Raw genomic sequence first — 14,998 nt, forward strand, 5'->3', positions numbered from 1 at the left:
ACTTTGCCAAAGTTTTGAATCAGCTTGAGTAATTTGGGAGTGGAGTCTATGGGATTCTTTAAATACAAGATCATATCATCTGCAAAGAGGGAGAGTTTTATTTCTTCTTTCCCTATTTGGATCCCCTTTATGTCTGCATCTTGTCTTATTGCTGTAGCTAGGCATTCTAATACTAGATTGAAGAGAAGTGGAGAGAATGGGCATCCTTGTCTTGTTCCTGAGTTAAGAGGAAGTGGCTTTAGTTTTTCACCATTGAGCATAATGCTGGCTGTAGGTTTGTCATATACAGCCTTTATTGTATTGAGGAATGTTCCATGGATTCCTAATTTTTCCAAAACCTTCATCATAAAGGGGTGTTGGATCTTGTTAATTGCTTTTTCTGCATCTATTGAGATAACCATGTGGTTCTTATTCTTGCTCCTGTTGATGTGATGAATAATATTAATTGATTTGCGTATATTGAACCAGCTTTGCATCCCTGAAATGAATCCTGTTTGATCGTGGTGTATGATTTTTTGGATGAATTGTTGAAGTCGATTAGCCAAAATTTTGTTGAGAAGTTTTGCATCAATGTTCATCAAAGAAATGGGTCTATAGTTCTCTTTCTTTGATGAGTCCCTGCCTGGTTTTGGGATGAGGGTTATGATGGCTTCATAGAATGTGTTTGGTAGTGAGCTTTCTCTTTCAATTTCATTGAAGAGTTGGAGGAGTATTGGTGTGAGCTCTGCTTTGAAGGCCTTGTAAAATTCCGCTGTAAAACCATCTGGTCCTGGACTTTTCTTAGCTGGGAGGTAGCTTATTGCTGTTTCTATTTCAATGCTTGATATGGGCCTGTTAAGCTGGTTTAACTCATCTTGGTTTAGTTTTGGCATGTCAATATTTGCTAGGAAAATTTCCATTTCTATCAAGTTCTCAAACTTATTAGCATAAAGTTTTGAGAAGTATTCCCTTATAATGTTCTGAATCTTGGTTGTTTCCATGGTGATGTTTCCATTCTCATCTCTGAGTTTATTAATTTGGGTGTGTTCTCTTCTTTTTCTGATAAGATTTGCTAAGGGTCTGTCAATTTTGTTAAGTTTTTCGAAGAACCAACTCTTTGTTTTGTTGATTCTTTCTATAGTTTTTTTGGATTCTAATTCATTTAATTCTGATTTAATTTTGATTATTTCTTCCACTTCTAGCTTTTTATGTTTTTGTGGTGCTGAGGAATCGAACCCAGGGCTTCATGCATGCAAGGCAAACACTTTATTACAATGCCATACTCCAAGCCCCAACATAGCAATTGCTTAAACACATGAGAGAAGGCAAGGAATGGAGGGCAGTGGTAGTAACATGTCCTTAGTATGTGTGTAGCCCCAAGTTTAATCATCACTCTACACACACACACACATACCAATGAAAAAAGAAATTTGGAAATATCATGACAAGGATTAAGTATTCCTTAAGGGGTATCTGTATTTGAAGTTTCAATAAATGTTATTGTGCTGATGGGATTAGAGTATGGAATTTCCATACCGTAAGTATTGTTTGTTGTTTCAACAAAATAAATTAACATATTTTTGTCCTTATCAAGACATTACATTTGGAGTCTTCAGCCTCTTTTCTTTGATGAATTCAACAATATTTGTTAGATTTGTTGGATTTTCAGCCCATAAATATGCACAATTCCTGTATTCAATACAAATTGTTATGTGTGTGTGTGTGTGTGTGCACATGTGTGCGAGCGCACGTGCGCATGCTAAGGTTAGAACTCAGCAATTGAGCACTGTCCCTGAGATTTTTTTTTCTCATTGATAATGGTCACTTGAGCCATAGCTTCACTTCCTGTTTTGTGTTTTGTGGTGGTTAATTATAGATAATATTCTAATGGACTTTCCTGTCAAAGCTAGCTTTGAACTGTGATCCTCAGATCAAAGCCTTCTGAGTAGCTAACTTAACAATTGTGAGCTACCAGCACCTGGCAATACAATTTAAGTTTAAATTTTATTACAAAGACTACAAGCTATTCTGATTTGATCCTTATACATTATATAATGTGTTGACTTATGGTACAGTGTATATGATATATAAATGGTGTTCAAACAAATAAAAATAGATTAAAGTAAAATATAAATTTTTTTAATCATAATGAAAGTTAAGAAAATTTGAATTTAAATTTACCATTTAGTGTTCTGAAGTAATTTTTCAACTTATATCATAAATTTGCATTTGTTATTTTATTTAATGTGGGAATTCCTGTAAATTCAGAGTTCTCTTTAACACACGGATACCATAATTTACTACTCTACATTCTTCTCGTATCACACCAATTAAAACTTATGTAAACTATGCCCTATTAATCCGTTAAGCAAGATGGAGCTATCTCCAAGATATGTGTACACCCATTCATTTTTCTAGCAGGCAGGAATTGACTTATGGTCTTTACTAGCTAGACAGTCACTTTACCACCTCAACCATGTCCCAGCAATTTTGTTTTCATTGTGTTTTAAATTAGAATCCCATATTTATGCTGACGTTGGCCAGGACCTTGTCACACATCATGCTTCTGATGTTGCTGGAATGATGGGCATATAAGACACATCTTATATTGGTGCAGATAATATCATAAGTTTTCTCCTTAGATGGCCTCAAAAAAAGTCTTAATGACTGCCTCCCAAGTTTCTAGAAGAATAGAGATCATGCCCCATCTCTTTTTTATTGTTTCTTGTCCGTGTATATGCCACTTATTTCCAAGATTTCTTTTTCTATTAGAAGTATCCTCAGATATACAAAGGTTTTATGAGATATTAATTTGTTGTTATTGACCAAGATGAGACCAATTATCTACTCTCCTTATGCTGACAACTAGCCTAGAGATCAACAAGTTACAAAAGGTTGAGAGTTAGAGAAGTAGGCATCATTTGAATTTCACACATGATTCAAGTTTGCCTGTAACAAAGTGTCATCTTACATGAACTAAAGAGTCATTCGATCTAGAATTTAACTCCTGATCTCTCCAATGTGAAGGATGTGGACTATAAGCTTTTATATAATTTAAATTTAAAATATCTGAAGTGGAAAAATAGTTAATACATCACAGAGTTATCTAAATCAAACAAATTAAAGCAAACATAACTGCTATGGGAATGTGTTGAACCTGGAGATTCCCAGTGTATTTGGCCACTGTGTTGTCATAACTGTGCTGTTAACTTCATTCTTGATTCTACTGAAAATGTTAACAACTTTTCCTCTGTTCCCACTCTTACTCCACCATCACTGGCCATTCTGGCATTGTGCTCCTCACTTTCAAACTTGTGATAAATTCTCTTTCCTTCACACAATAGTCTTCCTGAGTGATAAATAAAATTCCATTGTTTATTTATACATATACACATACACATATGGTGTCTCTGTGTGTGCATGTATGTACACATATATATACATATATGTACATCTGCAATGTATTGTTTAACATGTGTACACATGTGTATATTTGTACATGTATACATAGATATATTTCTATCTATGCATGTATATATAAGTATACATAAACATATGTGCAAATATATTATAGAAAGAGACAGAGAGACATATGCATACACATATACACATGTGCACAGACATATGCTCAGAGACATATAACACATTGTCTTGATTCACTCATTTGTTGTCAGGCATCTGGGCTGTTGCCACAATTTCACTATGGGAATAATACAGCAAGAAATATGGGTGTGCAAGTGACTTTATTCCTTTTTGATTTATAACCCTTTGGATAAATACCCAAAATTGGTATGGTGACTACATAGTATTTCATTTCCTTAGGAATTTTCAAACTGCCTTTTTTATTGGCAAGACTTAATTCTCAATATTTATTTACTTATATCTCAGTTGTACATATCTCACCTGGTGTTGTTCATACTCTTCATGATAGTCATTCTTACTAGAGTAATACAGAATCTCGTGTTGTTTTGATTTGCATTCCCTTTATACCTGGAGATGTCGAGCATTTCCATATGTGTTTATTGGCCACTTTTACTTCATTGAGACATTTCTATATAGCTCTTTTACCCATTTAATAACTGGGTTATCAATTATTTCCTATTTTTGGATACTAGAATCTGATCAGATGTCTACTTGAGATAGATTTTCTTCCTTTCTGTCGGCTACCTTTTTAGCTTATTAAGTTGTTTCTATGCTGTGCAGAAGGATTTTTTCTTTATGCAATCCATTTATCAAGTCCATTTATGCAATCCTATTTGTCTGCTGCTTTCCTGGATTTCTACTTAGAAATTCTCCATCTTACAGTAGGTTTATAGTTTCTCTTACTCCTTTCTGTAGCAGTTTGAAGTTTTAAGGTCTTCCCATGTGGTCTTTGATATACTTGGAATTCATATTAAAGTGACTTAGAGTGATATAGATTCAGTCTTCTGCATATGGATGTACAGTTTTCCCAACACCATTTATTGAAGAGGCTATCTTTTTTTCCCAAGATATATTTTGGGCACCTTTTCAAAAATCAAATGACCATATGAAAATAGGTCTGTTTCTGGCTCTTGTAGTTTGTTTAATTTGTCTTTGGTTCTGTGCTTCCTCCAGTACCAAACTGTTTTTGTCGCTGACTCTAGAAAAATTTGAGCTCCATTATTGCAGTACCTAAAGAATTTCTTATTTTGCCTAGCATTGCTTTGACTATGTGCAGGCTTCTGTGTTTCCATATGAAATTTTAGATGATTTTCTCTATATTGAAGGGTAATATTGGGATATTAATGGGTATTGAATTGAATTTGGCAGTATAGCCATGTTTAACATATTAATTACACCAATCTTTGGTATTGGAAGGTCTTTCCACTTCTAGGAGTCTTTTTTTCAATTTTTTTCTCCCAAGTTTTATATTTGTCTTGTAAAAATCTTTCATTACCTTACTTCCTTTTTTTTCTCCTATGTATGTCTTCTAAGGCTATTGCAAACAGATTTTTTTCTCTGAATTCCTCCTCTATCTAATTATTGTTAGTATACAGAAAACCTACTGGGTTTGGGGTTGATGTTATATCCTCCTACTGTGTCAAAGGTATTTAACTCCTAAGGAAGCTTGAGGGGAGAGACTGGGGTTCTTTGGATCTGGGATTGTGTGATCTACATATAGACACACTTTATTATCTTCTTTCCTACTTGGACCCTTTTATATCTTTCTCTTTCCTTACTGCTCTGACTAGAATCCTAGTGCTATATTGATAGGAGGGGATGGAGTGAACAATCTGACTTCTTTCTAATTTCAAGGAAATGGCTTGACCTTTCATCATTTAATATGACATTAGCTGAGGCTTATCTTAAATAACATCAAATGTGTTAGAGTATGTTTCTTTTCTTCTAGATTCTCCAAAACACTTTTCACAATAAAGATTTTGGATTTTCTCAAAAGGTTTTTCTGCATCTATTGAGATGCTCATGTGATTCTTGTCCTTGACTCTTGTATTATTATTTTTTTACTGTCAAGGTGATGTACAGATATACAAAGGGGTTACGGTCACATAAGTAAGGTAATAAGAACATTTCTAGTCAAATTTGTTACTCCTTCCCTCATTTTCCTCCTACTTTCCCTTCCCCTCAATCCCCCCTTCCAAGTTGTACAGATTCTTTCCAACATATTGGCTTGTCATATCTCTGTTACATTGGTTCCCCCTTTATTCTTTTTCTCACCATTCTGTTGTTCCCCTTCCCTTTCCTAATAAAGATAAATGTATACACAATACCTAAGTACCAAAATCATATATAGTGACAACAGAGGATATACAATAGGGACAGGAACATACAAAAGTAGCAAGAAATCACATAGCACATTAAAAAAAAAGAAAGAAAGAAAGAAAAAACTCTTGTGTCCATGTCTTGGTATCCTTGGCTCTTTAAATGTGCTATAATTACTTCATTGCTATCTATATATTTAACCAGTCTTGCAATCCTGGGATGGAACTAACTTGATAATTGTGTGTAATTTCTTGATTAATCATTGAACTTTATTATAATTATTTTATTAATGAGTTTCGTGTCTGTTCACCAAAGAGATTGGTTTATAGTTAAATTCTCCTTTTTAATTGCCTTTCTGTTTGTGGATTATTGTAATGCTAGATTAATAGGATATGATGCAGTAGTGATTCCTCCATCAATTTCATGGAATAGTTTGGGATGTACTGATATTTTTTAAAGGTCTTGTGAAATATACCTGTGAATCCATTGGGAGCAGGAAATTTCTGAAAATCTTTATTGTCATTTCAATTACATTACTTGTTATAGATATGTTTACTTTATTTACTTTGGCCTCATTTTTGCATACTGAACTTATGGAGGAATGCATCTATTTCTACTTGATTTTTCAGGTTTTTCTCGTTTTTTTTGTTTTTGTTTTTGTTTTTTGCAGCAATGTGTGCAATGTGTGCTCCCTTATTATGTCTTGGATTTCACATATATTTGTTGTGATATCCACTAACCAGCCCTCATATTATTTTGAGGTTCATTTCTTTTCTTCATGTGGTCACATTAGCTTGAGGTTCATCAAATTTGTCTATCATCCCAAAGTATCAAGTTTTTCTTTTGTTTATTCTACATCTAGTTTCTCTGATTTCTAGTATATTCCTTTCAGGGGTATAATTTTTAAAATTTTTTTCATTGAACTACTATTAAGTATGGTTTGTTCTTGTTTTCCTAAGAGTTTGGGTTGCCACATTAGAATATTAATTTGAGCTCTCACTACTTGTAATTTCTTTTTTAATATAAGAGCACATAGCTACAACTTCCCTCTTAGATCTGAGGTGATGTGACCCAAACATTCGGTAGGTTATGGTTTCATTTTCACTAAATTCTAGGAACCTACTGGTTCACCCTTGTATTAGTTCAAATGATTCATGGCTTCTATAGCAATATGTTTTTCAGTTTTCAATGAGTGTGAGTGTTTTCTGTTGTTTCTTTTATTGTTAAACTCTAATTTTTACTTCATTAAGGTCTGCTAGGATTGAGGAGATTTTTAATATTTGCTGAGACTTACTTTATCTCCTAAAAATGACCTGTATTGGGGCTGGGAAGGTGGCTCAGTGGTAGAGCGCTTGCCTTGCATGCCTGAGGCCCGGGGTTTGATTACTCAGCACCACAAAGCAAAAAGAAAAAAAGCCAGAAGTGGTGCTGTGGCTCAAGTGGTAGAGCACTAGCCTTGAGCTGAAGAGCTGAGGAACAGCGCCCAGGCCCAGAGTTCAGCCCCCACGACCGGACCCCACCCCAAAAAATGACCTATATTGGAGAATGTTTCATAAATTGCTGAGAAGAATGTGAATTGTGGAGCTATTGAATGAAATGTTCCTTAAACATTGGTTAGCTTCAATTTGTCTATTGTACTACTAAATCTAAGATTTCTTTGTCGTATTTTTGCTTGGGTGATAGATAGAGGGTAGTGAAATCTCCAGCTATCAATGTGTTATAGTCTGTGTCTCATTTTGAGCCTAAGCATGTTTATTTAAAAATGTTGGGAACTCCTTAATTTCAAGATTAGATGTTAAAAATTGCTGAAGGAGGAAGTGTCTTTCTTTATATCTTGTGACTAAGTTTAATTTTTAAATTTACTTTAACAGGTACAAATAATATTATTCCATTCTGATTACAGAATCTGTTTGCTTGGAAGTTTTTCTTGCAGTTTTCACCCTAAGAAAATGTTGGTTTTTGTCATATGAATGTGTTTCTTGTAGACAACAGATGGTTGGGACTTACTTTAGATCCACTTGCACCATATGTATGTGTGTGTGTGTGTGTGTGTGTGTGTGTGTGTGTGTGTGTGTGTGTGTATGGAGCTTGAACTCAAGGCCTAGGCACTGTCTCTGAGCTTCTTTTGCTCAAGGCTAACACTCTACCACTTGAGACACAGCACTACTTTTGTTTTTTTCTGTTTATGTGGTACTGAGTAATCAAAGCCAGGGCTCCATGCATGTTAGGCAAGCACTCTAACACTAAGCCATATTCCAAGCCTTTGTCATATTTTTTCATTGCAGAATTATATCCATTAAATTTGAGTATTAGAGTTAAGATGTATGTAGTAGTTCCTGTTGTGTTTCTCCCCACACTAGTTTCAATTTTATATGTCTTCCTCTTTTTTTTAGGTATATCTACTCATATGGCAAGATAGGTTTTCTCCATGCTATCATATTCCTGATGATCTTCTATGTGCAGGTTGCCATTGAGTGTCTAATGTAATGTGAGTTAGAGATAATAAATTCCAGTTTTTCTTTGTCATCAAATATACTCATCTTCCCTTCGTGGGTTATCATCAACCCATAGATATGTACAATCATTATATTTTAACAAAAATATTTAAATTTAATAATATGGAAACACTGTCTTGATTTGATACTTATATTCGAATATCACATTATGCCTAATAAACTAAGCTAGTTCAAGTAAAAATAAGTAAAATTTGAATATAAATTTTGAAAATTGTATTTGATGTTAAAATTCTCAAAAAAAAACACCCACTACATAGCGTTTTCTATTTTTTTATGGCACAAATTACATAGTTTGCATTTGTTATATATGTAATGTCCAAGATACAAATAGGGTGATAGAGAAAATAATCTGCTGTAAATTCAAGATTTCTCCTCACCTATTGATACCATAATTTGCTTATTTATCCTAAACTCTTCACTCGCATCAATTAAAACCAAAGCTTATAGAAATTAGATTAGCACTACTAGCATGTTTAGTACACTGTAGTTTTCCCCCAGAAATATTTGAATCTCTTTTTATTTCTTAGCATACTTGTTTAACGTTCAGAACCTGTGCTTGTTAGGCAGGTACTTCACCACTTGAAGCATGCCCTAGCCAATTTTGCTCTTCTTTCTTTTTTGAATAATATCATTTATTAATATCCTGGTTAGTCTAAACCTTCCTTAAGTTTCCTGAATTTCTAGGGTGAAAGTCATGCACAATAAATTACACCAAGGTTTTTATTAGTTGATGTGATGACTTATTTTCATTTTTACTTTACAAACTCCTGGTCAATCTCTCCTAGGTCTCTAGAATTATAGAGAGCATATTTAGCCCCCTCTTATGGCTTCTTATACATATAATTAATTAATTTACAAACCAACTAACTGTTAAAGATTAGACCAATTAGCTTCTTTTCTTATATGCCCTATTACCCAAGACCTCTACTTAAAGAAAATCAGAGAAGAAGACACCATTTGAAATTTATACTTGATTCAATTTTTCAGGTCACAAATGTAATATTGCAGACACGTTTTCAATAATAAAACAACTTGTCATTTGAAACTGGACCTTTTTACTTTCAAGGACTTGGAATATCAACTTTGTAAATTTAAGTTTCTACAAAGTAGAAATAGTGGCCTGTTATTCTCAAAGTTTTTATCTAAATTAAACAAATTCATGCAAACATAACTGTTACAGAAGTGTATTGAACCTGGAGATTCTCAGTGCATTTGGCCACTGTTACCATTTCCATAACTGTACAGTTACATGTGAAAACACATGCTCTGTTCCCACACTCACGCCATCATTTGGTCATTCTGTCATTCTGTTCCTCACTTTCCAATCTGTAATAATTTTTTTTCTTTCCAGAATTTTTATCATCTTGCCCCAAAGAAAAGATGGACATAAAAATGAACCAACACGGGGCTGGGAAGATGGCTCAGTGGTAGAGCACTTGCCTTGCATGCATGAGGTCCTGGGCTTGATTCCTCAGCACCACAGAAGCAGAAAAAGCCAGAAGTGGTGCTATGGCTCAAGGTGTAGAGTGCTAGCCTTGGGCTGAAGAGTTGAGGACAGCACCCAGGCCCAGAGTTCAGGCCCCATGACCAACAAAAAAAAAAAAAAAGAACCAGCACTTATTTTGACCTACGATTTTTGGACACTTTCTTTCTCTTGTTGTTTTTCTTATTATTCTCTTCCTTCTTCCTATTTTTGTTTCTTCTATTTCCTCCCTAATTTAGGATTTTTATTGGTTCCATATTGTTTTTTTTATTATGAAAATATCATACAGAGGGGTTACAATTACATGAGCACAGTAATGAGTACATTTCTTATCAAGCATTGTTGCCTCCTCCTTTGTTTCCCCTTCCCATATATTTGTCATCATGAAGACATCAGTCAATTCTAAATTTTACTTTATAACAAATTATTATTTGCTTTTACATTAAGATATCACAATAAAAATATCTTGCAGGGACTGGGAAGGTGGCTCAGTGGTAGAGCGCTTGCCTTGCATGCCAGAGGCCCTGGGTTCGATTCCTCAGCACCACATAAGCAAAAAGAAAAAAGCCGGAAGTGGCGCTGTGGCTCAAGTGGTAGAGCGCTAGCCTTGAGCTGAAGAGCTGAGGGACAGCGCCCAGACCCAGAGTTTAGGCCCCACGACCGGACCCCCAAAAAAAAAAAAAAAAAAGAATGTCTTGAGCCAAGGCTTAGTCATATTTCAAAAATAAATAGTACATGTTGTACTGCTGATCTCTAAAACAAGTGTTGTAAATAAACATTAAAAACTCTGAACTTCCAGTCTTGTGACAGAAACGAGTTATTTGAGGACAAAGTGGAAACTGGAAGTTCTATAAGAAACTCAAATTTTAAAACAAATTATTATATTGACTAGATTGAAACAATAATATCCCAAATTTCTTCTGCAGCATTTAACAATTATTACTTTGGTTTGGATCTCTCTCTGTCTTCCTGTCTTTCTATCTCTCCATATCTGTCTCTCGTTCTCTGTCTCTCTCTGGGTATCTGTGTCTCTTTGTCTCTGTCTTTCTCTGTATCTGTCTTTCCTTCCCTCCCATGCCAGTACTGGGGCTTGAATTCGTGGCTCAGGGCCTCTTAAATCTCCATTAACTTTTTCACTTACTGCTAATGCTCTACCACTTGAGCCACACGTCCAGCATTTTCTGGTTAAATGAAGATAACTATGTCTCAGATTTGACTGCCTGGACTATCCTGGAATGGTGATGCTGAGTTCTAATCTGCTAGGGAGTTAGTATAACAGGCAATGAGGCATCAGTGCCCACCTTTTACTACTCACAAGCTGAAATAATAAAAACAATGTAGATTTTAAAATGTTAGGATTTCCTGTAAACTCTCAAGTTCAGTATTCACACTTATGCCCCTACTCCAGCTTTCCAAATCTAACTTCTGCAAGCAATGTAATCTGAGTTCCAGAAGGCACACTCTCAGCCTTGTTTCCTTAGCAAACAATTGTCCCCTCCTTTACTGAACTAACAAAAAATGGTGCCCAGCCACCACTTCTGTTAGCTCATACCTCTAAAACTGTTTGCTTTATCTTTCTGCGATATCCTCCCATAACCTCAAATAATACTTTATTCCTGAAGCATTTTTATCAATAGAGATAATAAATGCCATTCTCTACAATTAAACCAAACTGGTCTTATAGACTTAAATGTAAAAGACAAAACAAAAAAAAACCCTAGTATCAATGAAAAAATCTGGGTATTTTTCAGTGTGATAATCAAAAACTAGATATAATATGAAACATACATTTCATTAAAGAAAATCTATATACCAATGTTCGAAAAAGTTTCATTTATAGTTGGCAACCTTTGGAAGCAATATGTCTCTTATAAATATGTCTCTTATAAGCAAATGGATTAAAAATGTGAAATATTCATAAAATGGAAGTTCTTCGCAGTAATAAAAAGTGAAATAATCATAAAGAAGAGGAATATTAGTGAAAGCAGACAAATGAAGGGCAGTGTGTATAATCTTAACAATGGTTTAAAAAGCCAAAGTAATAACAAAATGAAGCTATTAGTGGCTGCCAGAGGTTCAAAGAAGTCACAGATGATGGTACAGTGTAAACTTTTACAGCAGCAATATTATACTTTGTGATGCTTTAACAATGAAGATGTGTCATTACGCATTTGTCAAAAACAATGGAATGTACAATGCCAAGAATGTACCTTAATGTAAAATTTCATTTATAATTACTTCTAGAACATAGAAAATTATTTAAAATATTCCAAACTGATAATAAAACCACTATCTAATATCTGGGGCATGAATAAAAAACATAGAACACTAAAACCTAGTAAACCTGGTTTGGGGAAAAGATACACAAATCGGTAATTGTATGTATCTATGGACATTTCAAAATAGATCCCACAGAGAAAATATAAACACCATACTTTCCAAATAGCTTTGTTGGAACATCAAAATAGCACATAAAAATAAAGTGTATTGAAATTAAATAAACCAAAAAGACAATTAAGTCCCATTTATCACACCCTGTAATTATTACCTTGGAAAAAATGTTTATCCAGGTATGATTTGCTTATTGAGATCTTTCCCTCATTCATTTCTTATAGTTCTGAAAGTCATCTCACCTGGTCAATAAGAGGGAAAAAGAGGGAGAGTTGACACACACTAAAAACAGAAGAGGCAAGCAGAAATTGGTGATGCTTCTTTACTCAAAACATTTAGCAACTATAAAGCTAGCAGACCAGTTTTCTAATTTGCCTCACAGCCTCTTCAAAGGATATGAACCTGATAATACTATCATTTTGGATCTACAATACTGATTTTGGTTTTCAGCATCTTGGAAGGAAATAGAATGATTCTCTGTCATTTTAAGGCACAAAAATCTTGTTATCACATGGAAATATCCACACAAACTTAAAACAAGTATAATCTTCTGTGTACCTCAGTATTTTCTAAACATATGTTTTAAAATATTAGCTTGAATGAAGCATAAAAGTGCCAGATGTGGATCAAGTCAACCCCCAGTGGATTGGTATTTAAATTTTATTCTACTCTCAGCTCCTAGTAAGAAATTAAATACCATGCAAGACTCCTCAGGGAAGTATTAGAATCAACCATAGGACAGAGCAAGGGTAGGAGGTAGGGAGATGCGATCAAAGGCCTCCATTGGGGTTGATGGGAAGAAATGGGTGATGGGAGATGAAGAGGTTGGGATTGACCAGTTACAATGATTTCACTGGCTTTAGACAAATAGGGGTGTATTGTATGCGGACCTGGGCAGTTAGGATGTACCTAGAGTGGGACCGAGTTGACTTCTATAAATGTGGTGGTTTGATGTTTGATTCAGCTATTCAAGAGCAGGAACCGGTTAGGACCTTAAAATGTAATCATTAGAATGTGTGTAAATTATTCTAGTACTTCCGTCCTTTCCTTGGATGTGTAGCTTTCAAATTAGGAACATCCCATAATCTGTTTATTCAGTCATGTGGGGACAAATTTCAGTTGTTCTCATTTTATTTTTGGCTATGGTGAATAAAGACTCCAGGAAAAATGAACAAGTAACACTCTTGATACTTTTTTAACAGTCCTGATAATTTTGGGGTTTTATTGTAAGTATATAAGCTTATTAAGAGGCCAAACTCATTTTACAAGAGAAAAAGTGCCATATAATAATTCCTGTACCATAACCCAGCCCGGGCAGGAAAGTCTGTAAGACTCTTGTCTTCAATAAACCACAGAAAACCAGAAGTGGCGCTCAAACGGTAGATCACTGGCCTAGAGCTGAAGAGCGCAGGGACAGTGCCCAAGCCCACGGTTAAAGCCCTACAACCGACAAAAAAAAGACAGAGAAGATCTTGAAGCCTACCAAAGAAGAAAGAAATTGTCACGTATAAGAACAAAAATAAGAATTTTAGCAGATTCATTAGAAATGCTGCAGGTCAAGACACAGAGGAATGGCAGAATTGCAGTATTGAAAGAAAAAGGCAGAATTATTTAGGCAGTGAAAATATCTTAGAAGAGAACTAAAGAAATGTATAGCTATCAAAATATATCACTAATAAATCAGCTTTTTAAATAAAAAAAAATTCCCGTACTATTCTAAACGAGCTGCTGGGTGTTACTGCTAACACTTGTCATTTGCATCATTTGCAGTTTAAATCTGTTATTCCACTGTGACTGAAATTATCTTATTGTGGTTTTCGTTTTTAATTTTTCATGACAACATAGATGTGTCAATTTTTTTTTCTTTATCATAATTGATAATGTCTTCTCATTCACTCTAATTTGAGAGATAGCTCCTTTTTCTTTTTCTTTTTTTTTTTAATTTAATTTAATTTTATTTGTGAACGTACTGTACAGAGGGGTTACAATTACATGGGCAGGATAATGCGTACATTTCTTACCAAGCATTGCAGCCTCCTCCTTTGGTTTACCCTTCACATCCCTTCCCAGCCTCCCCCCTCCCCCTCAATCCCAATCCTTCTCCTTCCCCTCCCCTTCCCCCCCCCCCCCCCCCCCCCCCCCCCCCCCCCCCCGCACGGACGTTGTAAAGCTCGTTTTGGACATGACAACTTGTACTTCTCATAGTTGCAACAGGTCCACCTGTATCCTTAAACAACTGGTTTTTCACCATCTCCTCCACAAGTTATACTGACATCAACTATAGTGAAAGCAGGGGTTATACTGTGGGGGAGGGACATACAAAGCAACAAAGAGATAATCTTATAAATGCGTTAGAAACACATGCATGAAAGAAAAAAACATTAAAATACATATCTAAGGGTTCATTTTCCTGACATCACATTATCTGACCTTTTCCGCTTGACTCATACATATACTAGATATTGCAAATAAGGGAAACCTATGTTTCTTTGGATAGCTCCTTTTTTTAAAGGCAGATCTTTCCAGTGTTTTTACTGTGGACAGTTTGATAATAATGTGTCTTTATACTAAATTGGTTACAAATCTTTGAATTTTAGTAATATGAATTTCTATTTCTGTCCACATATATTGAAAGTTTTCAATTGTCACTAATTTGTATATATAGATTATCTGACACTTTCCTTCATCCATTCTCCTGAGAAGTTATCAATATATATGTTCATTTTCTTCATTATATATGATTGGATACTTTTTTTCTTCTTTTTTTGACATGACTAAATATCTATGAAAGATAGTTCTTCATGTTTGATATTTCTATAGTCTCTCTTGTCAGGCATGATGCTGGAGCCCTCTAAAGAAATTGAATTGCTCAGTGACATCGTTTTAT

This window comes from Dipodomys spectabilis, unplaced genomic scaffold, assembly GCF_019054845.1.
Source record: "Dipodomys spectabilis isolate Male_0828 unplaced genomic scaffold, ASM1905484v1 ptg000002l, whole genome shotgun sequence".
NCBI lineage: Eukaryota > Metazoa > Chordata > Mammalia > Rodentia > Heteromyidae > Dipodomys > Dipodomys spectabilis.